The sequence below is a fragment of the Hypanus sabinus genome, chromosome 11, assembly GCF_030144855.1.
Source record: "Hypanus sabinus isolate sHypSab1 chromosome 11, sHypSab1.hap1, whole genome shotgun sequence".
Classification (NCBI taxonomy): domain Eukaryota; kingdom Metazoa; phylum Chordata; class Chondrichthyes; order Myliobatiformes; family Dasyatidae; genus Hypanus; species Hypanus sabinus.
This window is the reverse complement of record NC_082716.1, coordinates 71,589,693-71,616,199: the sequence shown is the minus strand read 5'-3', so window position 1 is coordinate 71,616,199 and position 26,507 is coordinate 71,589,693. Positions and strand designations below refer to the sequence as shown.

At 37.8% G+C, this 26,507-nt stretch overlaps 1 protein-coding gene across 6 annotated transcripts in view; it reads left to right on the top strand.

Annotated features, from left to right (window-relative positions):
* Window positions 1–26,507, top strand: part of nek7 (NIMA-related kinase 7) — a 240,360-nt gene that overhangs the window by 9,486 nt on the left and 204,367 nt on the right. For 5 of the 6 annotated variants that reach the window (XM_059984695.1, XM_059984696.1, XM_059984693.1 and 2 more), the window contains one exon: window positions 6,328–6,395. The exons of the other annotated variant lie outside the window; for it this stretch is intronic. The gene's annotated coding sequence lies outside the window, so the exon portion shown is untranslated. The remainder of the gene's footprint in view (window positions 1–6,327; window positions 6,396–26,507) is intronic. 6 annotated transcript variants of the gene reach the window in all.

Below are 26,507 nucleotides of genomic sequence, written 5' to 3'. Positions count from 1 at the left end.
TAGATTGGTGGTCATTCGTCAGAACAATTCTGTGGAGGTATTACCAGCATATTCTATTAACCCTGTTTCAGCACAGCTGCTGTCTAACTTCAAAAATACCTCAAAATTTCCATTTTCACTAGCTTCTGTATTTTAACAGAAGTCTTTCTGTTCTTACTTCCCACACAAAGTTTATGAGTATTGTAAAGATGTCACTTTGTTGCAGTTGGTAACATTCTTGCTTATTGAGGTTATGTTTTATAAACCCCAGTTAAATATTTAAGAATGTACTCTTGGTTGCTATTGAAATGTAGTAGTCTGTTGTTGGATATGTCATCTTTTGGAAGAGATGCTGAATCAAGGCTATGAAATAGTTGAACATGCCTGTGTTGTACTGTTTGAAGAAGAGAGAGAATTTTTACTTAGTATTCTCATGTTATTTCCTCTTCAGCCCTAACAGATTTTCTGTATGTATATTTATGATGAACATCCACAAACTACAAGTTGCCATTTTTGATTACTTTCTTTTTCTCACCTCTCTTTGAACTCACTTTTTGTTTCTATTTGTCACTGTTATTGGAATAATCTAGGAAAGGTCTTTGCTATTGAGCCTGCTTGCTAGCAATTAAATTGGTAGTTAATTTGTCAACAAGAGCTGGCATTTTCTATCTCCCAAAACCCAGAGAAAAAAGTGATAATTCTGAGATGGAAGCAGAATGTCAGTACTGGTGGCTTGTGTAGATAATTTGTAGAGCTACAATAAATTTAACTCAGAAGAAAGCTTTGTGATACTTGTTTGAATTACCACATTAAGGTTTACTTCAACATGTGAAAATGAAACAGATCAGAGCAAAGAATATTTTTAAATAACATATATGCCTCTTTGAAATGTTTTCCAATGTAATGTTAAAAAGAAGTTTTTTTTTGGGGGGGGGGAGAAAGAAATGGCATTAATTCCATGCTTTTATCAAATTTAGGATATCCCCAAATGCTTTACTAACACTAAGATAGTTATTTTACAATTATAATGGGCAAAACACAGCAGCTGCTTTCCCTTAAATTCAATGGATTTTTAATTTTCTGGCTAGTCTGATCTTGCCAAACCATTGATTAAGACCATATACAAATGAAATATATGATTTCCATCAATTTGTAGTGGCATCATAATTCAATCAAGTTAGTCCATGCTGATTATTCTTGATTAATACCTTCTTTTGTAAGTGTTAAAGTGTTAAAATTTTAATTTTTAGCTGACTGACTTGTAATACTTTGGTCTGTTCACTTCAACACTTCCATCAGTCCTCCAATCCTTGGGCACCAATTGTGTAGCCAGATAGAAAAAATAAATGTGCTAGAGGAGCTTGGCTCTTGTTGGAAAGGAAATGTTATCAGTGCTTCAGATCTGACTTTTAGAAGCATAGAAACATAAAAAATAGGTGCAGGAGTAGGCCATTCGGCCCTTCGAGCCTGCACCACCATTCAGTATGATCGTGGCTGATCATCCAACTCAGAACCCTGTACCTGCTTTCTCTCCATACCCCCTATCCCTTTAGCCACAAGGACCATATCTAACTGCCTCTTAAATATAGCCAATGAACCGGCCTCAACTGTTTGCTGTGGCAGAGAATTCCACAGATTCACAACTCTGTGTGAAGAAATTTTTCCTCATCTCGGTCCTAAAAGGCTTCCCTTTTATGCTTAAACTGTGACCCCTCGTTCTGGCTGTGACCCCTCGTTCTGGACTTCAATCGGTCTATAATTCCCTGGTTTCTCTCTCCCTCCTTTTTTAAAAAGTGGGGTTATATTAGCCACCCTCCAATCCTCAAGAACTAATCCAGAATCTAAGGAGTTTTGAAAAATTATCACTAATGCATCCACTATTTCTTGGGCTACTTCCTTAGACACTCTGGGATGTAGACCATCTGGCCCTGGGGATTTATCTGCCTTTAATCCCTTCAATTTACCTAACCACTTCCCTACTACCATGTATTTCCCTCAGTTCCTCCATCTCACCAGACCCTCGGTCCCTAACTATTTCTGGAAGAGTATTTATGTCCTCCTTAGTGAAGACAGAACCAAAGTAGTTATTCAATTGGTCTGCCATGTCTTTGTTCCCTATGATCAATTCACCTGTTTCTGACTGTAAAGGACCTACATTTGTCTTGACCAATCTTTTTCTTTTCACGTATCTATATGTTCCCTGCCAGCTTTCTCTCATAATCTTTTTTCTCTTTCCTAATTAAGCCCTTTGTCCTCCCCTGTTGGCCTCTGAATTTCTCCCAGTCCTCAGGTGTGCCGCTTTTTTTTGCTAATTTATATGTTTCTTCTTTGGACTTGATACTATCCCTAATTTCCCTCGTCAGTCACGGGTACACTACCTTCCCTGGTTTATTCTTTTGCCAAACTGGGATGAACAATTGTTGTAGTTCATCCATGCGATCTTTAAATGCTTGCCATTGCATATCCACTGTCAACCCTTTAAGTATCATTTGCCAGTCTATCTTAGCTAATTCATGTCTCATACCTTCAAAGTTACCCTTCTTTAAGTTCAGAACCTTGGTTTCTGAATTAACTATGTCACTCTCCATCTTAATGAAGAATTCCACCATATTATGGTCACTCTTACCCAAGGGGCCTCGCACGACAAGATTACTAACTAACCCTTCCTCATTGCTCAATACCCAATCTAGAATGACCTGCTCTCTAGTTGGTTCCTCGACATGTTGGTTCAGAAAACCATCCCGCATACATTCCAAGAAATCCTCTTCCTCAGCACCCTTACCAGTTTGGTTCACCCAATCTATATGTAGATTGAAGTCACCCATTATAACTACTGTTCCTTTATTGCACGCATTTCTAATTTCCTGTTTAATGCCATCCCCAACCTCACTACTACTGTTAGGTGGCCTGTACACAACTCCCACCAGCGTTTTCTGCCCTTTAGTGTTATGAAGCTCTACCCATATCGATTCCACATCCTCCAGGCTAATGTCCTTCCTTTCTATTGTGTTAATCTCCTCTCTAACCAGCAATGCTACCCCACCTCCTTTTCTTTCCTGTCTATCCCTCCTGAATATTGAATATCCCTGGATGTTGAGCTCCCATCCTTGGTCACCCTGGAGCCACGTCTCTGTGATCCCAACTATATCATATTCATTAATAACTATCTGCACATTCAATTCATCCACCTTGTTACGAATGCGCCTCGCATTGACACACAAAGCCTTCAGGCTTGTTTTTACAACACTCTTAGCCCTTATACAATTATGTTGAAAAGTGGCTCTTTTTGCTTTTTGCCCTGGATTTGCTTGCCTGCCACTTTTACTTTTCACCTTACTACTTTTTGCTTCTACCCTCATTTTACACTCCTCTGTCTCTCTGCACTTGTTCCCATCCCCCTGCCACATTAGTTTAAAGCCTCCTGAACAGTAGTAGCAAATGCTCCCCCTAGGACATTGGTTCCAGTCCAGCCCAGGTGCAGACCGTCCTGTTTATACCGGTCCCACCTCCCCTAGAACTGGTTCCAATGCCCCAGAAATTTGAATCCCTCCCCCTTGCACCATTTTTCAAGCCATGTATTCATCTGAAATATCCTTCTATTTCTACTCTGACTAGCATGTGGCACTGGTAGTAATCCAGAGATTATTACCTTTGTGGTCCTACTTTTTAGTTTATCTCCTAACTCCCTAAATTCACCTTGTAGGACCTCATCCCATTTTTTACCTATGTTGTTGGTACCTATGTGCAACATGACCACTGGCTGTTCACCCTCCCATTCCAGAACGTCCTCCAGCCGCTCAGAGACATCCTTGACCCTTGCACCAGGGAGGCAACATTTTCATCAGAAAGTATTGAAAAGTAACGGTTAGAACTTTTACCGTTTACTTCATTCTTTGCCAACATGGGTGTTAATTCTTATGTGAATCTTGGTATTATGTTTTTAAAGTTACTAAATGCTTTAATGTTTAATCTCCCCCAACATTTATTCCTCCACTATTTCACATTAATTTAATGTGTTTCTGGAATCCTCTGTAGAAACATAGAAAACCAGGCTCTTTGGCCCACAATGCTGTGCTGAACACGTCCTCCCTTTAGAAATTACCTAGGATTACCCTAGCCCTCTATTTTTCAAAGCTCTTAAAAGACCCTATTGTATCCACTTCCACCACTGTTGCCGACAGACAGCCTATTCCACATACTCACCACTCTCCATGTAAAAAAAACACTTACCCTTGACGTCTCCTCTGTACCTACTTCCAAGCACCTTAGAACTGTGCCCTCTCGTGTTAGCTATTTCAGCCCTGGGGAAAAAGCCTCTGACTATCCACACGATCAATGCCTCTCATCATCTTATATACCTCTATCCGGTCACCTTTCAACCTGTGCCATTCAAAGGAGAAAAGGCTGAGTTCCCTCAACCTATTCTCATAAGACATGTTCTCCAATCCAGGCAACATCCTTGTAAATCTCCTCTGCACCCTTTCTATAGCTTCCATGTCCTTTCTGTAGTGAGGTGACCAGAACTGAGCACAGTACTCCAAGTGGGGTCTGACCAGGGTCCTAAATAGTTGTAACGTTACCTCTCGGCTCTTAAACTCAATCCCACTGTTGATGAAGGCCAATGCATTGTATGCCTTATTAACCACAGAGTCAACCTATGCAGCAGCTTTGAATGTCCTGTGGACTTGGACCCCAAGATCCCTCTGATCCTCCACATTGCTAAGAGTGTTACCATTAATGCTATATTCTGCCATCATATTTGACCTACCAGAATGAACCATTCACATTTATCTGGCTTGAACTCCATCTGCCATTTCTCAGCCCAGTTTTGCATCCTATCGATGCCCTGCTGTAGCCTCTGACAACTCTCCACACTATCCACAACACCCCCAACCTGCCCTTTTCCAATTCTTCTCACTTGCACAGCTTCAGAATTTGTTCACTTATCATTGCCTTGTGATGTGCTAATAGAAGCATATAAATCTTGTTCTAAGTTTGGCTCTGAACTTTGAAATTCCCTCAGTCCTTCCTTTAATTCAAATTATTCCCTGAAAACTTGTACTTCATTTCCAAATACTTCCTATGGTAGCTAAACGTCCAATTACGTTCAGTTTTTCTCCTGTGAAGTGTACACTGATATGTTGGATCCCTTAGTCCTTTGGTAAAGAAAGTGCAAACTTCTTGCTTCATGCTGTTGGGCTTCTGATGGCTGGTTTCTCTCACTTTGACAACTGCAGCTCATACTTTCATCAAGTTGCCAAGAGAAAAAAAACAAAAACAAACCTTGAGTGTGTAAAAGCAAGCACCATTACATTCTCTGTCACAGCAAATTATTACTCAATGGTTCTGGTGGTATGAAATTGTTTAGTTAATTGTGATTGTACATGGTGATTTTTTTGATGTTTTGAAACAAGGAATTAGCTAAGCTTTTTAAAAATATGCTTGAAACTTAAGCTTAAAGTTTAACCAGTCATGCATGTATTCTTCTAATCAGGTTTATGTGGTTCTAGTAGCACATATAACAGCAAAAATGTGTAAGCTGATGTCTTAATATGGACTTGCAGTGAAATGACACCTTGAGTCACACCTATAATTTCCCTAAATTTACTTTTACTTAGCTTTTATAAAGAATCATATATTCTTGCACTAATTCAAAGTTGTATGTACTCAAACCTATGAATTCTATTTATTCACATACCTCAGTCTTTCTTATGTGAATCAGCATCTATTCATTGCCATTTTGCAGCAGAGACTGCACTTGAGTAATTGATATTATATGGTAAATGAGCTCTGTAGATATAAATTTTTCCAAAATGAATTACTTCATGTTCATCCATATTGAATTAGAGGACTTCTTAATCTGTTTGACCTCCCTTGATAGTGAACTTTGATGAAACACCGTTATGCTGTCTGTAAATTCTGAAATTCTGCCATTTAGATCTGAGAACATATATTTGTTTCTCATTTGGCTGAATTTTAAACCTATGAGGCCTACTTAGTATCAGTGCACATTGAGCAGAATGTTAAGTTTCTTTATGCTAATTTACTTTTTAGCTTGCTTTTACATTTTTTCCAAAACATTTAACAAATTTTAACTGTAAATTATAACTGCTGAAAAGTATTCATTGGTGTTTAGCAACGTCATGCCATTGGTTTTCATAATGACTGCTTGGGATGAATATTGGACTTGTACTGCTGATCCTAACCAATTTTCCTCCAATTTAAATGCAAGGAAAGACAATTTGGCATTTCATCATTGGCAAACCTTACTGCTTATTTATCTCCATTTCCTGGCCCAAATCCTGTTTGCATATATTGACATAGTTTTACCCTCTTTTTGTTTTGCAGCCACCAGTTGCTATTGCAATAACTTAAAAGTGAAAATAGTAAGAGAAAATATCCAGTGCAAGATGAAGGTAATTTCTTTTAACATTGCATGACAAAGTGCTTACTAGCCAGCCCATTGAGCCTGTGGAAAGTAACTTATAATACCACACTAATCCCTCAGTAACTAGAAATTAAAATTAACTTCTAGCAATAGTTGATTTTTATTGCTTTTTAGAAATGTTGCTGAAATCAATATCACATTTTTTCCTTTGTAATGCCTTTTTGTTGCATTTGTCAGTTAAATAAGAAAATTGAATGTGAGAAGTCTATTAAATTTTTAGTTGGTGATCACGCTGTGTGCTTTTTTTCAAGAGAGAATGCAATTTGTATTCTGGAAGCCCAAATAATGAAAACTGAATACATGAGGAGAAAAGCATAAAGGAATTTGGAAATAATGTTTATCTTAGTTTGAATGTACTTTTAAAGCATTGGTGCTACAGTTTCAGCTGTTTTATTAGTTTTAGATAGTGGATATTGATGTAATGTAAACTTTATGGTATTTTGATGGATGGCCATGAAGTTTGTTGCAGTAGGAAGGACTTTACCAAGCAGTTTAAAATTGTTCAAACTGCAATTCTCTGTGTACCTTGTGCTCCAAAAGTAATGGAATTGTTTGAGTGTTACATGTTTCAATTAAATATTAACAGAAAGCTCCAGCAAATAAAACTTAAGCTTTATTTATTGATTTGCATATTTCTTACAGGTTTATCTTAAAAGAAAACAGAGTTAAAATTCAATGTGCTAGTTTCTGTAGAAGCCCAAACATATGAAGCCTTGTTGATTTGTGAAAGCTTTTAACTGCGGTATTACTCTATAGTTGAAAGAATTTCATATAGTATCTAATAACTCAAAAGGCAGCAGATCCTGTTGAGGCAATGTATGCATATTTTAATCCATTCCCTCGTACAGCATGGATTTGCTGTATTCCTGTATTTTCACAGCTTTGCAACTTCTGTTTCATTTGAATGCAATTCATGTCAAAATATGGGTTGCAAAAAAAGCTGTGGACATTTGTGACTTTTGAACCATCTTAAGAGCATCAACAAAGGGATAGAAAGTTAATTCTCAAGCTGGTTGGTATTTTTGTTGACAGAGTACAACAGCACAGAAACAGACCCTTCATCCATCTAGTTAATGCCACAACATAATTCTGGGAAGCTCCATCAATCTGCACCTGGACCATAGCTTTCCACACCCTTCCCATTTATGTACTTATCCAAACTTCTCTTGAGTGTTGAAATCAAACCTACATCTAGCACTTGCGCTGGCAGCTCATTCCACACTCACACCATCCTCTAAGTGAGGAAGTTCCCCCTTGGATTATTGTTAAAACATTTCACTTTTCACTCTTAACATGACTTCTAGTTCTAGTCTCAACCAACCTGATTGGAAAAAGTCTGCTTTACCCTATCCATACCCTTTATAATTTTGTACATTTCCATCAAATCTCCCCTCAGTATCAAGCTCCAAGGAATAAAAGTCTAATCTAGTCAACCTTTCCCTATAACTCAGGTTCTCAATTCCCAGCACTATTGGTGTAAATTTTCTTTGCACTTTTTCACTTATTTGCATCTTTCCTGTAGGTAGGTGACCAAAATAGCTCACAATATTCCAAATGAGGCTTCACTAACAGCCTGTATAATTTCAACAAAACATCCTATCTCCTGTATTCAATACTTTGAATTATGAAGGCCAATGTGCTTGTTGCGGTTACTTTATAAAATACCACAAAAGGGCTGAGAGACTACACTAAAGGTAATCAACACTGTACAATGCAGTTCCAAATAGACAAAGGTGCATTTGATCCTTTATTATGAAGCTAGCAAAGATAAACAATCTTGTATTGATAATAAAACTAATGAAGCTAAATTAGCGATATAGTGATCTTGGCATTCAAATCAGCGTAATAAGTGTTCTGATTAGCAATATCAAAATTAGGGTTCTGTATGTATTTAAGTGATCAACAAAAAAAAAATCACTCCGTGGCTTACACTTTCACAACAAGACTAATCAAACAACTAAAAAAAAGCATAATTACATAACTATACTCATTTGTTCTACCATGCTGCAACCCATGTGACAGATTACCTTAATAAACACGCCACAAAATACAATATTTACAGAAAATAGATACACGACTCCTTCAGTGCCAAAAGCTTTCTTTATCTCCCTATCTATCGGTGATGCCACTTTCAAGGAATTATGGATTGGTATTCCCAAATCTTTCTGTTCTACTGCACTCCTCAGTGCCCTAACTTTCTCTGTGTAAGTCCTGCTCAGGTTTGTCTTCTCAAAATGCAACACTCTTACACTTGTCTGCATAAATTTCTGTTTTTGCTCTTTTTCAGTCCATTTTTCCAGCTGTTCCAGATCCTGCTGTAAGCTATGAGTAGTCTTCCTCACTGTCCAATACATCCCCAATCTTGGTGTCATCTGCAAATTTGTTGATCCATTTAACCACTTTATCATCCAAAACATTGATACAGTTTGCAAATGCAATAGATCCAGCACCGATCCCTGTGGCACACTATTAGTCACAGGTCTCTAGTCAGAGAGGCAACCACTTACTACTGCTCTCTGACTTCTCCTGTGAAAACAATGTTTAATCCAGTGATGAGCAGTTAAAGATTATATTCAAGATACTAAAATTATACAAATGTAGGATTTTAGTTCTGAGTTTAGAAGATATTCAAGTTTTATGTTGAAACCCTCGTAGTTAATATAGAAAACGTATTTATTTTCTTATGATATATGGCTCATCCTTCTGCAAAATTGAATGATATGTTAAGGATAACAGATTCCACAACCCTCCTGGGCCGTAAGGGTGCTGTACAGATGAGCATTGCACCAATTTCTCCATTTCTCACGGTTGTAAGCAAGTGCCTGTGTTGCTGCAAAGTTCTCTCCAGTCCACTCTGCAATGTTGCCTGCTCATTTCTTCCTCTGTCTGCCCCTTTTACTTTTCCCCTGCACTGAAGAATGGTCTTTGAGAGTCCATTTGATCTTGTTATGTGGCTTTACCATCTCAGTTTCCTCCCCTTTACTGTGGACAGTAGACCTTCGTAGTGTCTCATGTGATGGGTGATGATTTTTCATACTTATCGTTTGAGACAATGTCTGTTTAGGAGATGTCAAAGAGCCTTCTGAAGCATCTCATTTCTACTGCCTGGATCATCTTTTGCAGTTCAGCTGTCAAAGTTTATGATTAGCATGCAAACAAGAAGATAGACAGCACAAGTGCATGTAGGAGTTACAACTTGAATCTGAGAGTGATGTTATTGTCTCTCTAGATTGATTTTACTTTAGCCAGCATTGTTGTTGTTTGGTCTGACTTTGCAAGAACTTCAGGCTCTGATCCATTTTGGTTGATGATGGTGCCAAGGTACTTGAATTGTTTGACAGCCTGTTGTTCTTGGCCACTGACTGATTTTTGTTCTGATTGGCTCCTGACTGTTTCTCATCAGCTTGGTTTTCTCTGCGCTGATCTCCATGTGATATCTTGTAAACGTATTGTCCAGACGGTTCACAAGGCAGGCCAGTTCATCCTCACTTCCTGCCAGCCCATCAATGTCATCCATGAAACTGAGGTTGGTTATGATATGTCCTCCCTTGCTGACTACCAATATGGTCTTCCAGGTATCTGTCATTATTTGCTCCAGGAAAATATCGAATAGCGTGGGTGAGAGGAGGCGGCCTTGTTGGACTCCAACTAACGTGTAGAACAACTCTTTAACTGTGCCTTGAGCAAGTACTGCAGTGCTGACTTTGGTGTAGAGCTGCTTGATGGTTTGGATCAGCTTCTAGCCCAGTTTATATCTCTTCATTGCTGCCAGAGTGCATCATGCCATCACCCTATCGAATGCCTTTTTGAAGTCAATGAACACGTGGAAGATGTGGAAATTGGTCTGTTACTAATTTTGCTGAGTGGTGTAATAACAACAACCTCTCACTCAATATCAACAAGACCAAGGAAGTGATTGTAGATGTGAGGAGAAGGAAACCAGAGGTTCATGAGCCAGTACTCATCGGAGGTTCAGAGGTGGAGATGGTCAGTAACTTTAAATTACTGAGTGTCACTATCTCAGAACACATCATATAAATATAATTGCAAAGAAAGCATGGCAGTGCCTCTACTTATTCAGGAATGTGCGGAGCTTCGGCATGTCATCAAAAACCTTGACAAACTTATATAGATGTGCTGTGGGAAGTGTATATAGACTGATGGCATAATGGCCTGATATGGGGACACCAATGCGTTTGAGCAGAAAGTCCTACAAAAGGTAGTGGATTTAGTTGAGTATGTCACATGTGATGCCCTCCTATCCATTGAGCACATTTACATGAAATGTTGCCATCGAAAAGCAGCATCCATCTTCAAAGGTCCTCACCACCCAGGCCATGCTCTGTTTCTTGCTGCTGTTATCAGGTAGAAGGGACAAGTGTCTCAGGACTTGCACCACCAGGTTCAAGAACAGTTACTACCCCTCAACCATCAGGCTCTTGAACGAAAGGGAATTATTACTCTCATTCTATTTCAGGTGTTCCCACAATCGATGGTCTCACTTTAAGGACTCTTTATCTTGTTATTTCATGTTCTTGCTATCTATTGCTATTTATTTATATCTGCATTTACACAGTTAATCATTGATCCTGTTACAGTTACTGTTCTATAGATTTGTTAAGTGTGCCTGCATGAAAAAGAATCTTGGGGTTTTATGTGGTGATTTGTATGTATTCTGATAATAAATTTTACTCTGAACTTTGATCTTTTCTGTTTGAGGGAAAACTGGGGAACCTTCATTGATATCTTTAGCAATTTTTTTTTGGAATTTGAAGTGGCTAGTGAGGCCAGTAAAGGAGCTGTAAACTTTTCCACAGAAAAGGCAGGAGATGACCAGCAATGTGGACAGGTGGATAGTTTGCAAGGTGATGAGCTCCTTCTGGTTAAACAATTTGCTTATACATAGTTTAACTATCAATCTGAGTGCTTTTTCTCCACTGTGAAGTCATGAGCCATAGATTCCTAGGAGTTGGTGGGAACGTTGCCTTTGTGGAGTCTTTGAGTACATTTTTGGATGTTTTCTTTTGCCTACTTGGTATCTTTTCCTATGACAGAACATGATATACGGTTTCTACAATTGCATTAGTAAGTTAGATCGTTTAATTCAAGCATTTTAGCACAGAACAATGCAAAAAATGTATTGGCCCTTTGACACACGATAACGGTGTTAAGCATGATACCAAATTAATGGCATCCTGTAAGTGATTGATATCCACCCATTTCCTGTATGTTCATGTACCTGTCTAAATGTTTCTTAAAAATTGCTATTTTATCTACTACTACTGCCCCTTCTGGTATGCATGCCAGGTACCTACTATTCTGTATACAAAAAAAAATCTTTCCTTATACTTAAACTTTTCTTTTTCAGATTTTTTTTCTTGTTCTGTCTAATATTTAACATTTTCACTTTGGGAGGGGGCACGTGTGGATAGGGAAGACTGACTATCCACTGAACTATGCCTATGATTTTGTATACAGTTGGGCCCTCCTTATTGACGCGTTCCGCATGCGCGGATTCAACCAACCGCGGATTGGGAAAACCCGGAAGTTCTCTCTCTGGCACTTGTTTGAACATGTACAGACTTTTTTCCTTGTCATTATTCCCTAAACAATACAGTGTAATAACTACTTACATATCATTTACATTGTATTAGGTGTTATAAGTAATCTAGAGATGATTTAAAGTATACGGGAGGATGTGCATAGGTTACCGCGGATCGGGATCGGAAAAAAACCCAGAAGTTCTCTAAGTTGGAACAGGTACATCCAGTATTATTTGGTGTCAGCTAGTCAAATATTTGTCTTAGTATATAGTATATATTTCGCCTTTATGCAATAAAACAAGAAACGTATGTATTTCATTAATTAAACCACTGCGTTGCTTAGTAATCATTGTAGCTTTCATCGGGGCAGGGCTTTTCGCATGCTCCATTATTCTCACTTTATCTTTTAAAATTGTTCCAATTGTTGACCGACTGTAGCCTAATGCTCTTCTAGTGACCGATGGCGTTTCACTTCTTTCGGATCGCTTTATTATCTCTACTTTATTTTCAATTTACTTTATCATTACCTTATTTAGTAAATAAATTATTAAATAAATTATTTAAATAATTATTAAATGATATTAAATTATTAAATATTAAAATAATTTTAAGTAAAGTCAACGGAACAGAAACACTGCGGACGGTGGGTCCCGAGCTCCGCTGGGTCCTAAAGTCCATTGCACGAGACGGGTTAAATAAGGTCCAGAGATCTGCTGGGTCCTAAAGCCCACTGCACTGAGGCAGGTTAAATAAGGGACTTGAGATGCGCGTTTTTCTGTATCCGCCGGGGGTCCCAGAACCAATCCCCTGCGGATAAGGAGAGCCGACTGTACTTTCATGTTGTCCCTCAGTCTCTGGCACTCCAGAGAAAGTACTCCTAGTTTGTTCAACCTCTCTTTGTAGCTAATGTTCCTCAATTTTAGCAATACCCAGCTAAACCTTTTTTTAATGCCTTTTTTTACACTGCCTGTGCCACGCGACAATGAGTATAGGAATAGAGTGAGGTGGAGGATGAATGCATGGCTGAGGGATTGGAGCAGGGAGCAGGGATTCAGATTTCTGAATCATTGGGACCTCTTTTGGGCAGGCGCGACCTGTACAAAAAGAACGGGTTGCACTTGAATCTGAGGTGGACCAATATCCTCACAGAGAGGTTTGCTAAGGCTATTGGGGAGAGTTTAAACTAGAATTGCTGGGGGGGGCGGTGAGAACTGAAAAGATGGAGGAAAGGGTGGTTGGCTCACAAATAGAGAAAGCGTGGAGACAGTTGAGAAGAAGGATAGGCAGGTGAGAGAGAAGGGATATGCTCAGGCCGATGGTTTGAAATGTGTATATTTTAATGCAAGAAGCGTCATGAACAAAGTGGATGAGCTTAGAACGTAGATCAGGACTTGGAGCTATGATGTTGTGGCCATTACAGAGACTTGGATGGCTCAGGGGCAAGAATGGTTACTTAATGTGTCAGGCTTTAGATTATGTTTCAGAAAGGACAGGGAGGGAGGCAAAAGAGGTGGGGACATGGCACTGCTGATCAAAGATAGTGTCATGGCTGTAGAAAAGGAGAAAGTCATGGAGGGATTGTCCACTGGGTCTCTGTGGGTGGAAGTTAGAAACAGGAGGGGGTCAATAACTCTACTGGGTATTTTTATAGACCACTCAATAGTAACAGGGACATTGAGGAGCAGATAGGGAGACAGATTCCGGAAAGGTGTAATAATAAAAGGGTTGTTGTGGTGGGAGATTTTAATTTCCCAAATATTGATTTGCATCTCCCTAGAGCAAGGGGTTTAGATAGGGTGGAATTTGTTAGGTGTGTTCAGAAAGGTTTCCTGATAAGCCTACAAGAGGAGAGTTTGTACTTGATCTGGTATTGGGAAATGAATCAGGTCAGGTGTCAGATCTCTCAGTGGGAGAGCATTTTGGAGATAGTGATCACATTTCTATCTACCATAGCATTAGAGAGGAATAGGAACAGGCAAGTTAGGAAAGTGTTTAATTGGAGTAAGGGGAAATATGAGGCTATCAGGCAGGAACTTGGAAGCATAAATTGGGAACAGATGTTTTCAGGGAAATGTATGGCAGAAATGAGGCAAATACTCTGGGGATATTTGAGTGGCGTTCTGCAGAGGTACGTTCCAATAAGACAGTGAAAGCATGGTAGGGTACAGGAACCGTACTGTACAAAGGCTGTTGAAAAGCTAGTCAAGAAGAAAAACTTCCGAAAGGTTCAAATAACTAGGTAATGACAGAGATCTCAAGATTATAAGGCTAGCAGGAAGGAGTTTAAGAATGAAATTAGGAGAGCCAGAAGGGGCCATGAGAAGGCCTTGGCGAGCAGGATTAAAGAAAACCCCAAGGCATTCTACAAGCATGTGAAGAGCAAGAGGATAAGACGTGAGAGAGTAGGACCAATCAAGTATGAGAGTGGAAAAGTATGAATGGAACCGAAGGAGATAGCAGAGGTGCTTAATGAATACTTTGTGTCAGTATTCACTATGGACAAGGATCTTGGTGATTGTAGGGATGACTTACAGCGGATTGAAAAGCTTGAGCACATAGATATTAAGAAAGAGGATGTGCTGGAGCTTTTGGAAAGCATCAAGTTGGATAAGTCTCTGGGACTGGAGGGGATGTACCTCATGCTTCTCTGGGAGGCAAAAGAGGAGATTGCTGAGCCTCTGGCAATGATCTTTCCATCATCAATGGGGAAGGAAGAGGTTCTGGATGATCGGCGGGTTGCAGATGTTGTTCCCCTATTCAAGAAAGGGAGTAGAGATAGCCCAGGAAGTTATAGATCAGTAAGTCTTACTGCAGTGGTTAGTAAGTTGATAGAAAAGATCTTGAGAGACAGGATTTATGAACATTTGGAGAGGTATAATATGATTAGGAATAGCCAGCATGATTTTGTCAAAGGCAGTTCGTGCTTTATGAGTGTGATTGAATTTTTTGAGGATGTGATTAAACATGTTGATGAAGGTAGAGCAGTAGATGTTGTGTATATGGATTTCAGCAAGGCATTTGATAAGGTATCCCATGCAAGGCTTATTGAGAAAGTAAGGAGGCATGGGGTCCAAGGGGACCTTGCTTTGTGGATCCAGAATTGGCTTGCCCACAGAAAGAATGGTTGTAGACGGGTCATATCTTGCATGGAGGTTGGTCACCAGTGGAGTGCCTCAGGGATCTGTTCTGGGACCCCTTCTCCTCGTGATTTTTATAAATAACCTGGATGTGGAAGTGGAGGGATGGGTTTGTAAATTTGCTGATGACACAAAGTTTGGGGATGTTGTGGATTGCGTGGAGGGCTGTCAGAGGTTACAGCGGGACATCAATTGGATGCAAAATTGGGCTGTGAAGTAGCAGATGGAGTTCAACCCAGTGTGGGGTGGTTCATTTTGGTAGGACAAATATGATGGCAGAATATAGTATTAATGATAAGACTCTTGGCAGTGTGGAGGATCAGAGGGATCTTGGGGTTCATAGGACACTCAAAGCTGCTGCGCAGGTTGATTCTGTGGTTAAGAAGGCACATGGTGTATTGGCCATCAACAGTTTTATACAGATGGGCAACATGACTTTCTAACTTTTAAGACTTTTAAACTGACAAAGCCAATTGTGTCATATTGCTAGCTTTGTTAACTACTTTTGCATTGCCACTTCTGAGGGGCTAGGGACTTGCACCTCTAAATCCTTCTATATATCAATGCTCCAGAGGATCCTGCAGTTTACTGTATGTTTTTCCCTTACATTTGACCTTCCAGAGTGTTACACCTCACAGTTTTATTAAACTCCTGTATTACTCCACTCAAATCTCCAACTGGTTGACATTCTGCAGTATCTTTTGACAACTTTCTTCCCTCTCTACACTTCAATTTTTGTGTCGTCTGCAAACTTAATAATTCCATCTATATATCCATCCATATCATTTATATATATCTCAACCAACAGAGGTCCCTGCACTGATCCTTGTGGAGCATCATTTTTTATAAATAATCATCCACGAGAATCAATTTTGTTGTGATCCTCTGTTCCTTGTTGTGTAAGCCATTTTTCTTGTAAAGCATGAAGTAGTAACCTGGGCATATGGCAGATATTATTGGACATACAATGTTATCCATAATGTGAAGTTGATGCCAAAGGAAATAATTTTGAGCCTTCGAATACATTGTATGTCTGATCTTTCAGTTAGACTGTGCTTTGAGGTTCTTCAATGAAATACCAATGGTAACGGAGAGTGGACTGATTTTTAAGATTCTGCAAATTATTTGGTGAGACATCTGGATATAAGTGGTTCCATTGGGCAGAGACAGCATAGATTCATGAGGGACAGGTCCTGTTTGACAAACTCATTGGAGTTCTTTGAGGATATAATGAGCACATGGATAGAGGAGAACAGTTGGATGTTGTATTCTTGGATTTCCATAAGGCATTCAATAATATGCCACTTAAAAGACGTCCATTAGATAAAGTTGCAAGGAGTTGGAGGTAATGTATTTGCATGGAGAGAGAGGATTGTTTAACCAATAGAAGACAGAATTGAGATAAATGGACATTACTCTGGTTGGCAATTAGTAGAAAGGGAGTGCTGCAGAGTTTGTGCTGGGGCCACAACTGTTCTCAATATACATTAACAATTTGGAAGAGGGGACCAGTGCTGATGACAATAAATTGAGTGGTAAAGCAAATTGTGTCAGATAGGTTAAGTGAGTGGGCAAGGGTCTGGCTGATGGAGTACAATGTTGGAAGGAAAACCATTTTAGTATTTAAATAGGAAAGATTGCATCTTGCTGTTGTGTGGAGGGACTTCAGAGTGCTTATGCATGAATTACGAATGGTTGGTGTGCAGGTACAACTGGTTATCAAGAAGGCAATTAGAATGTTGCCCTTCGTTACTAGAAGGATTGAATTTAAAGACATGAGGTTATGCTACAACTGTACAGGGTACTGTGAGCCAGCACCTGGAGTACTGCAAGCATTTCCTGTCTCCTTACTTGAGGAAGAATATATCTATTTTGAAGGTTCACAAGGTTGAATCTGGAGATGAGTGGGTTAGCCTATGAGGAAGATTGAATATCCTGGAACTGTACTTACAGGAATTCAGAAGAATGAGAGAGGATTTTACAGAAACATAAAATTATGAAAGGGATAGATTAGTGACAAGAAAATTGTTTCTACTGGTAAGTGAGACTAGAACTAGGTGACAAGATTCAGGGCGATGATTTAGGACTGAGATGAGGAGGAACTGCTTTTCACAGAGGTTAGTGAACTTGTGGAATTCTCTGCCCAGGAAACAATAGAGGCTATCTCATTAAATATATTAGATAGATATTTGCATTGTAGTGGAATTAGCGGTTATGGGGAAAAGACTGGTCGGTGGAGCTGAGACCATGGCCGGATCAGCAATGATTTTATGGAATGGTGGAGCAGGCTTGATGGGCCAGATGGTCTACTCTGCTTATTTCTTTCATTCTGATGTTTTTGTGTATTTGTTACATTGGCATATGTAAGTCATCTGTGTGTATAAGCGCTTTTGTTACTGTTTAGCAAGACACGGAGCATCAATAGTTCCCCTCCAAGTCACACGTCATCCTGACTTGGAAATATGTCATGTGTCCTTTATTGTCATAGTTCTGAATCCTGGAGCTGCCTGCCTGATGACTATGGGTAGACCTTTACTAGAAGCATTGCAGGGTTCTAGAATGTGGCTCACCACTAAGGGCATTAAGAAATGGGCAATAAAAGCTCATCTTGCTAGTAGCTCAAAGATTCTGTAAACAAACATATAAAACAAAAACGAGTGTGGTCTGGAAACTGTAATCTTTGTCAAATCCTACGTTTCTTCACTCACCTCACGTGTTTTCAACAATAAGCTGCCACAGGATAATAAGATGTTTTCATGTTGTTAAATGAAACACATCCTTTATTGGAACCTTGTGCTCATATGATGCACATTCATGTTATGTTGATTGACGACAATCTGGATAGCTTTGTGTATTTGCAGTATCCTTGATTGCAAATCTAAAGTGTCAGTTACTTTGTGCAGGGTTTGGATTCTGAATTTTAAATGCTCAGAGCAGTCCTTCATTCTGCTGTTGTTTAAAGTGTGTGGGTAACTACTGGGATTCTGCTGTACTGAGAGAAAAAATAAAGGACCTCTGGGTGTAACTTGTCTTAGAAGCAGAAATATTCTCAAACCTACTTTATTGATGTAGCAGGCAGCGAAAGCTAGTATTTTTAATTTGAGGTATATGACAACTCTTGCATCTGTATTCATATCCTGTTTACAAATGGAATTTGGAACTCTTTCTTCTGAACCACTGTTGAAGTTTCAATGCTTTAAATCACTAAAGTGTATCTGACATTCCAGATATAAATATGTTGCACATGTCAAAGATAGCAAGGCACAGTAGCAAAAAGGCATGGAATTGATGCTCAATTACCAAAGTTGCATCTGATCATTATTGCCTTGTTGATTGAGGAGTTTGTTATTGGCAAATAGGTTGCTGTGTTTCTTACTTAACAGCAAAGACTATATTTCAAAAACATTAATCAATTACATAAAGTTATCTTTTCTGTTCTTGTACAAAACCTTTGATTGAGACTGCAAGACTATAAAACATAAGAGAATTTGGTCATTCAGTCCATTTAGTCTCTTTCGCCACTTAATCATGGCTGATCCATTTTCCTCTCAACTCCTTTCTCCTGCCTTCCTCTCTTAACCTTTCATCCCAGACTTAATGTGAATCTGTCAGCCTCCAGTTTAAATGTACCCAATGACCTGGTCTCCACTACAGCCTGTGGTAACTGATTCCACTGATTTACAACCCACTGGCTAAAAAAAATTGATGCTGGAGAGGTTGTAATAGGAGGACAATGAAATGGCGGATGAACTGAATAAGTAGTTTACACCATTGTTCACTGTGGAAGACACTAGCAGTATGGTGCAAGTTCCAGGTGTCGGGTGACAAAGTTTGTGAAGTTACCATGACAAAAGAGAGGATTCTTTGGAAACTGAAAGATCTGAAGGTAGATAAGTCATCTGGATCAGATGGTGTATATCCCAGGGTTCTGAAAGAGATGGTTGAAGAGATCATGGAGGCATTCGTAAAGACCTTTCAAGAATCACTAGGTTCTGGAATGGTTCTGAAAGACTGGAAAATTGCAAAAATCACTTCAAGAAGGAAAATCGGAATTAATTCACTTCAAGAAGGAAAATCGGTCCCAACACAGATCTTTGTGGAACATCACTAGTCACCAGCAGCCAACCAAAAATTGGCTCGCTTCATTCCCACTCTTTGCCTCCTGCCAATCAGCCACTGCTTTATCCACTCTAGAATCTCTCCTGTCATACCATGGGCTTGTAGCTTAGTAAACAGCCTTGTGTGTGGCACCTTGTTCGTTCGTTCTTTCTTTCTTTCTTTCTTTCTTTCTTTCTTTCTTTCTTTCTTTCTTTCTTTCTTTCTTTCTTTCTTTCTTTCTTTCTTTCTTTCTTTCTTTCTTTCTTTCTTTCTTTCTTTCTTTCTTTCTTTCTTTCTTTCTTTCTTTCTTTCTTTCTTTCTTTCTTTCTTTCTTTCTTTCTTTCTTTCTTTCTTTCTTTCTTTCTTTCTTTCTCTTTTTATTAATATTAGTAATATGGACAGAATACAAATGATATATTGATAAAGAAATTACCAACATACAAATTCCATTACATATAAAAAAAACATACATAATAGTTACAATATAAATGAGTTTACCAAGACATAAGCCATAAAATATATGTATGAACATGGTAAGTCTAAATATTTCATAATATATGATATAAAGAAAACAGAAAAAAAGAAAGAAAAAAATATATATATAATGCAAAACTAGCTAATCTAATCTAATAACTAATATATAGAAGAAAAAAGAAGCAAAAAAAAGAGAGAGAAAAAAATTGATGAATACTTATTTTTATGAGATATTATAGTGGTTCTTGAAGGAACTTCACTAATGTCTGGACAGTCTCTTTCAGAACCCTGAGGTGTAGTGCATCTGGCCCAGGTGACTTACCTACCTTAAGACCTTTCAGTTTCCCAAGCACCTTCTCCCTAATAGCAAGTGGACTCACTTCTATGCCCTGACACTCTTGCTAGTGAAGACTGATGTAAAATACTTATTCAACTTGTCCATCATTTCTTTGTCCCCCATTATTCCATTTCCAGTGTGGTTTTCCAGTGATCTGCTATCTACTCTTGCTTCTCTCTTACTCTTTATATATGGGGGAAAAAAAACTTACGGTATCCTCTTTGATGTTATTGGTTAGCTTACATGCATATTTCATCTTTTCCCTCTGTATGGCTTTTTTAGTTGCTTTCTGTTGGTTTTTAAAAGCTTTCCAATCCTTTAAAATCCCACTTTTTTTTTGCTCTATTATATGCCCTCTCTTTTGCTTTTGTGTTGGCTTTGACTTACTTGTCAGGCATGGTTGTGTCTCCTGCCTTGAGAATACTTCTTTGGGATTTATCTATCTTGCCACTTAATGAATTTCTCCCAGATTCTTCAGCCATTGTTGTTTTGTCATTATCCCTGCTAGTGTCCTCTTCCAGTCAACTTTGACTAGAGCCTCTTGTGCCTCTGCGGTTCCCTATACAGATTTCGGCCATTTTTTGAACATTTGCTTTACGACACCTCGCTGTTATGAAAGACCCATATTAATTACCTGTTTTTGCTAACAGAAGGTGTTTTCACTGTTACGAAAAAAGGCAGTGCGCGGAAAAAGGCAGCCAAGCTCCTCCCCTGGAACTGTATTCTAGCTGGCATTGCTTAAATATGTGCCTGTGAGCATCTGTGTTTTATGTTGATTTATTTTGTGCATCCATTAGCAAGATGAGCTCTAAGGTATTAGAAAAGCCTAAAAGGGCGTGTAAGGGTGTTAGACTTAGTGTAAACTAGACATAAAGCGATTAGATCGTGGTGAGCAAAGTAAGAACATAGTGAGTTTGGCTAAGGGTCTGTGGAAGTTGATGAAGATGATGTTGAAGAGGTTTTGGCATCCCATGACCAAGAACTGACAGATGAAGAGCCGACGAAGAGGAAAGGATAACAATTGAAGCCGAATGCAGTGAAGTCGTCCAGGAACTGAACGTGAAGCAATTGCGTGAGATTTTCGCTGCGATTGACAACACTGCAATGATTGCAGAAAAGTATGACTTTAATTTTGAAAGGGTATGTAGGTTTAGGGCATATTTGTAGGATGGTTTGAGTGCTTACAAAGAACTTTATGATAGAAAAATGCGCGAGGCTAAGCAGTCAAGCATACTGTCATTTTTCAAGCCTTCCACATCAGCTACAGCAGACGGCAAACCTTGACCTTCGACATTGAGGCAGGTAGACATAGAAGAAGATGACCTGCCTGCCCTGATGGAAACCGACGATGATGAGATGACACCCCAGTGTCCCACCACCCAACCTCTGATGACTCAGCCTAACACCATCATCGGTGTGCTCACTGTCTTCCCGATTCCAATAAGTGATACTACACTGTACATACATTATTTTTACTTTATATAGGCTGTGTATTTTTATGTGTTATTTGGTATGATTTGGCAGCTTCATAGCTTAAAGGTTACTGGAAAGAGTGCTTCTGCCGAGAGCGCTTGCGCCGTGTGTTTCTGCCAAGAGTGCTTGTGCTGAGTGTTTTTGCCGCGAGTGCTGCCGAGGGTGCTTGCGTGAGATTTTCGGTATGGTGGACAGTGCGGTAATAATTGCAGAAGAGTATTGCTACTTTATATAGGATGTGTATTTATCAGATCATTCCTGCTTTTACTATATGTTACAGGCAGTCCCCGGGTTATGTATGAGTTCTGTTCCTGAGTCCATCTTTAAGTTGGATTTGTACCTAAGTCGGAACAAGTACATCCGGTATTATTTAGCGTCAGTTAGTCAAACGTTTGTCTTAGTATATAGTATATATTTTACCTTTCTATGCATATAAAACACTTAAGAAACATACGTATTCCAATAATTAAACCACTGTGTTGCTTAGTAATAATTGTAGCTTTCATCTGGGCAGATCCTTTCACATGCTCAATTATTCCCACGTTATCTGTTATCCTTTAAAATTGTTCCAGTCGTTGACCGACTGTAGCCTAACGCTTTTCCATTGACCGATGGCGTTTCACCTCTTTCCAAACACTATTATTTCCACTTTATTTTCAATCGCAATCGCTTTCTGTCAATGGAACAGAAACACTGCAGGCGGTGGGTCCCGACCTCCACTGGCTCCCAAGGGACACTGGGTCCTAAGGACCACTGCACTGAATTCCCTGGGTCCGAAAGTCCATCGCACAGAGACAGGTTAAATGGGACAAGTGGGGGCTGTGCCGGGTTTGGGTATTTTCTTTCTTTTTCAATCTTTTTATTGAATTTCATATATAAAAAAACATAACATAATAATGAATAGGTTATAAGTGCACTAGACTTGAAGTTGAATTAATAATAAGATAACAATATCCTATTAAAGCATCAACAAAAAAATAGTACATTAATCAATCAAGTCTATAATAATTATACATGAAAAAAATTAAGAATAATCATCAAAAGAAAAAAAAATTAAAAAATACAAAAAATATATATATTGAAAAAAAAACTAAACTAAACTAACATGGGCAATAATAACAGTTTATATGTATATGATAGTGTCAAAAACTCTGGAACTCCATACCAGAACAAGAATAAACAGAGAGAAGGTCTGGAAGAGGCCAAATTAATTCATATGAAAGTGTCGAATGAACGGTCCCCAAGTTTCTTCAAATTTAATTGATGAGTCAAAAATAGTGCTTCTAATTTTTTCTAAGCTCAGATAAGAAGTAGTTTGAGAGAACCACTGAAACGTGGTAGGAGGATTTACTTCTTTCCAATTTTGTAATATAGACCTTCTGGCCATTAATGTTACAAAGGCAATCATTCGTCTAATTGAAGGGGAAAACCGATTACCATCCTCATTTGGTATACCAAAAATTGCAGTAATAAAATGAGGTTGTAAATCAATATTCCAAATTGAGGAAATGGTAGCAAATATGTCCTTCCAATAGCTATATAAGGTGGGACATGACCACAGTATGTGGGTCAATGAAGCCACATCTGAATGACATCTGTCACATTGAGGGTTAATATGAGAATAGAATCGAGCAAGCTTATCTTTAGACATATGAGCTCTATGTACAACTTTAAATTGTATTAAAGCATGTTTAGCACATATAGAAGAATTAACCATTTGTAAAATTTTTTCCCATTTTTCTGTTGATATATTATATTGAAGTTCTTTTTCCCATTCTTGTTTAATTCTACCTGATATTTCTGGTTGTATCTTCATAATCATATTATAAATAAGAGCCACTAATCCCTTCTGACAAGGATTTAAGGTAAAAATCAAATCTGAAGAATCTATCAAAGTTGAATTAGGGAAGGATGGTAGAACTTTATGTAAAAAATTTCTGATTTGTAGATATCTAAAAAAATTAGATTTAGGTAACTTAAATTTGTTGGAAAGTTGATCGAAAGACATCAAACTACCTTCAAAAAAAAGATCATGAAAACATTTTATACCTTTCCTTTTCCATATGCTAAAAGCTTGATCTGACAAAGAAGGTTTAAAAAAGAAGTTAAGATAGGGCTATCAAGAACAAAGTTTTTCAGAGTAAAAAACTTACGAAATTGAAACCAAATTCGTAATGTATGTTTGACAATAGGGTTGGTTATCTGTTTATTGAATTTAACTAAATCAGCAGGAAGAGAAGAACCAAGAACGGAGAATAGAGAATATCCGTGTGCATCATTACATTCTAAATTTACCCACTGTGGGCACAATGGTGAATCCAAATCTAATTTCCAATTTATTAAGTTACGAATATTATTCGCCCAATCATAAAATCTAAAGTTAGGTAAAGCTAAACCACCATCATTTTAGATTTTTGTAATTGCCTTTTACTTAACCTGGGGTTTTTATTTTGCCACACAAATGAGGAAATTTTTGAATCAATGTTATCAAAAAAAGATTTAGGAATAAAAATTGGTAAGGCTTGAAATAAATATAAAAATTTCGGTAAAATCATCATTTTAATAGCATTAATCCGACCAACTAATGATAAGGATAAGGGAGACCATCTTGTAGTAAGTTGTTGAATTCGATGAAGCATAGGTAAAAAATTCAGTCTAAATAAATCTTTATATTTCTTGGTAATTTTTATACCTAAATAGATAAAGTTATCAGTAACAACTTTAAATGGTATCCTGTCATTCAATAAAGTTTGCGCGTTTAAAGGGAATAATTCACTCTTATCCAAGTTTAGTTTATAACCAGAAAAACTACCAAATTGAGCCAACAAGGATAAAATAGCGGGAATAGACCTGTCAGGATCAGAAATATATAACAACAAGTCATCAGCATAAAGTGATAACTTGTATAACTACTCATTACGGGTAATACCAAAAATATTAGGAGATTCACGAATAGCAATGGCTAAAGGTTCTAATGCGATATTAAATAATAAAGGACTTAAGGGACAACCTTGTCTCGTACCACGAGATAATTGAAAAAAAGAGGATCTGTAATTATTTGTAAGAACAGAAGCAACAGGTTTATAATATATTAATTTAATCCATGATATAAAATTAGGACTAAAATTAAAATTTCTCAAAGCATTAAATAAGTATGTCCATTCAACTCTATCAAAAGCTTTTTCAGCATCTAGTGAAATAACACATTCTGGGGTTGTGGGTGATGAAGTATAAATTATATTAATAAATTTTTTAACATTAAAAAAGGAATACCGATTCCTAATAAAACCAGTTTGGTCTTCTGAAATAATCTGTGATAGTAACTTTTCTAACCTAATAGCTAAAATTTTTGTAAGAATCTTAGAGTCTACATTTAATAGCGATATAGGGCGATAAGATGCACATAACGTAGGATCCTTATCTTTTTTAAGAATTAGAGAGATAGTAGCTTCATAAAAAGACTGGGGTAATCTCTTCTTAGCAAATGCATCATTAAAGATTTCACATAACCAAGGGGAAAGCAAAGAAGAAAAAGTTTTAAAAAATTCTATAATATAACCATCAGGACCAGGAGCTTTCCCTGAATTCATTGATGAGATAGCCTGTCCTATTTTGGCCATAGAAATAGGAGCATCGAACAAGCTACGATCTTCATCTGTCAGTTTGGGAATATTCAAATTGTTAAAAAAATTATCCATCATGGACAGATCGCCATCAAGTTCTGATTGATATAAAGATTTATAAAAATCTTGGAAAGTGTTATTGATTTCTTTATGATCAGTAGTCAGATTACCATCTTGTTTATGAATTTTAATAATTTGTCGCTTAGTCGAAATAGCTTTTAATTGGTTAGCTAACAATTTACCAGTTCGATCACTATGAATATAAAATTGAGCCCTGGTCCTAATTAATTGATTCTCAATTGAAGAAGATAATAATAAGCTATGCTCCATTTGAAGCTCAACTCTCTTCTTATAAAGTTCTTTGGTAGGAGTCACGGAATAAATCTTATCAATTTCTTTAATTTTATCCACTAATAAAGCAATATCTAAATATCTTTGTTTTCTTTTACCAACGGAATATGAGATAATTTGTCCACGGATAAAAGCCTTAAAAGAGTCCCAAAGTATTCCTCTGTCAATCTCTTCAGTATAGTTTGTTGAGAAAAACAAGTCAATTTGCTGTTTTATGAAGGTGATAAATTCTGGAACTTGAAGCAAAGTAGCGTTAAGTCTCCAAGATCTAGTATTATTGGAAGAGTCCGAAATCTTGATAAATAACTTCAAAGGTGCATGATCCGAAATGGCAATAGAATCATATGTACAATCAGTAACATCTGTTAATAAACGATGATCAATAAGGAAATAATCAATTCTAGAATAACTGTGATATACATGTGAAAAAAATGAAAATTCTTTATCTTTAGGGTTCAAAAACTGCCATATTTCAGTAATTCCGGAATCAACCATAAAGGAATTAATAAGTAAGGCTGATCTATTTGGAAGAATTCGAATAGGTTTAGATCTATCCATCAAAGGATTCAGCCAACAATTGAAATCTCCACCCATTATCAACATATATTCATTTAGATTAGGAAGGGAAGTAAATAAACGTTTAAAAAATTCAGGGCAGTTAAAGTTTGGAGCATAAATATTAACTAGAACCACTTTTCGATTAAAAAGTGAACCAGTTATCAACAAAAATCTGCCCTGTGGATCAGAAATAATTTCATGATGTGTAAACGAAATTGAGGGGTCTATAAAAATAGACACACCCCTAATTTTGGCGGTACATTTCGAGTGAAATTGTTGACCCTTCCAGAACCTAAAAAAGCATTGATTATCCTCCCTCCTAATATGGGTCTCCTGTGCAAAGATAATATTAGCATTTAGTCTATGGAATACTTTAAATATTTTTTTACGTTTAATCGGATGATTTAAACCATTAGTATTCCAAGAGATAAAGTTAATAGACTTATCCATCATGCCAATATTAATTGTATATATCATAAAAGGTTA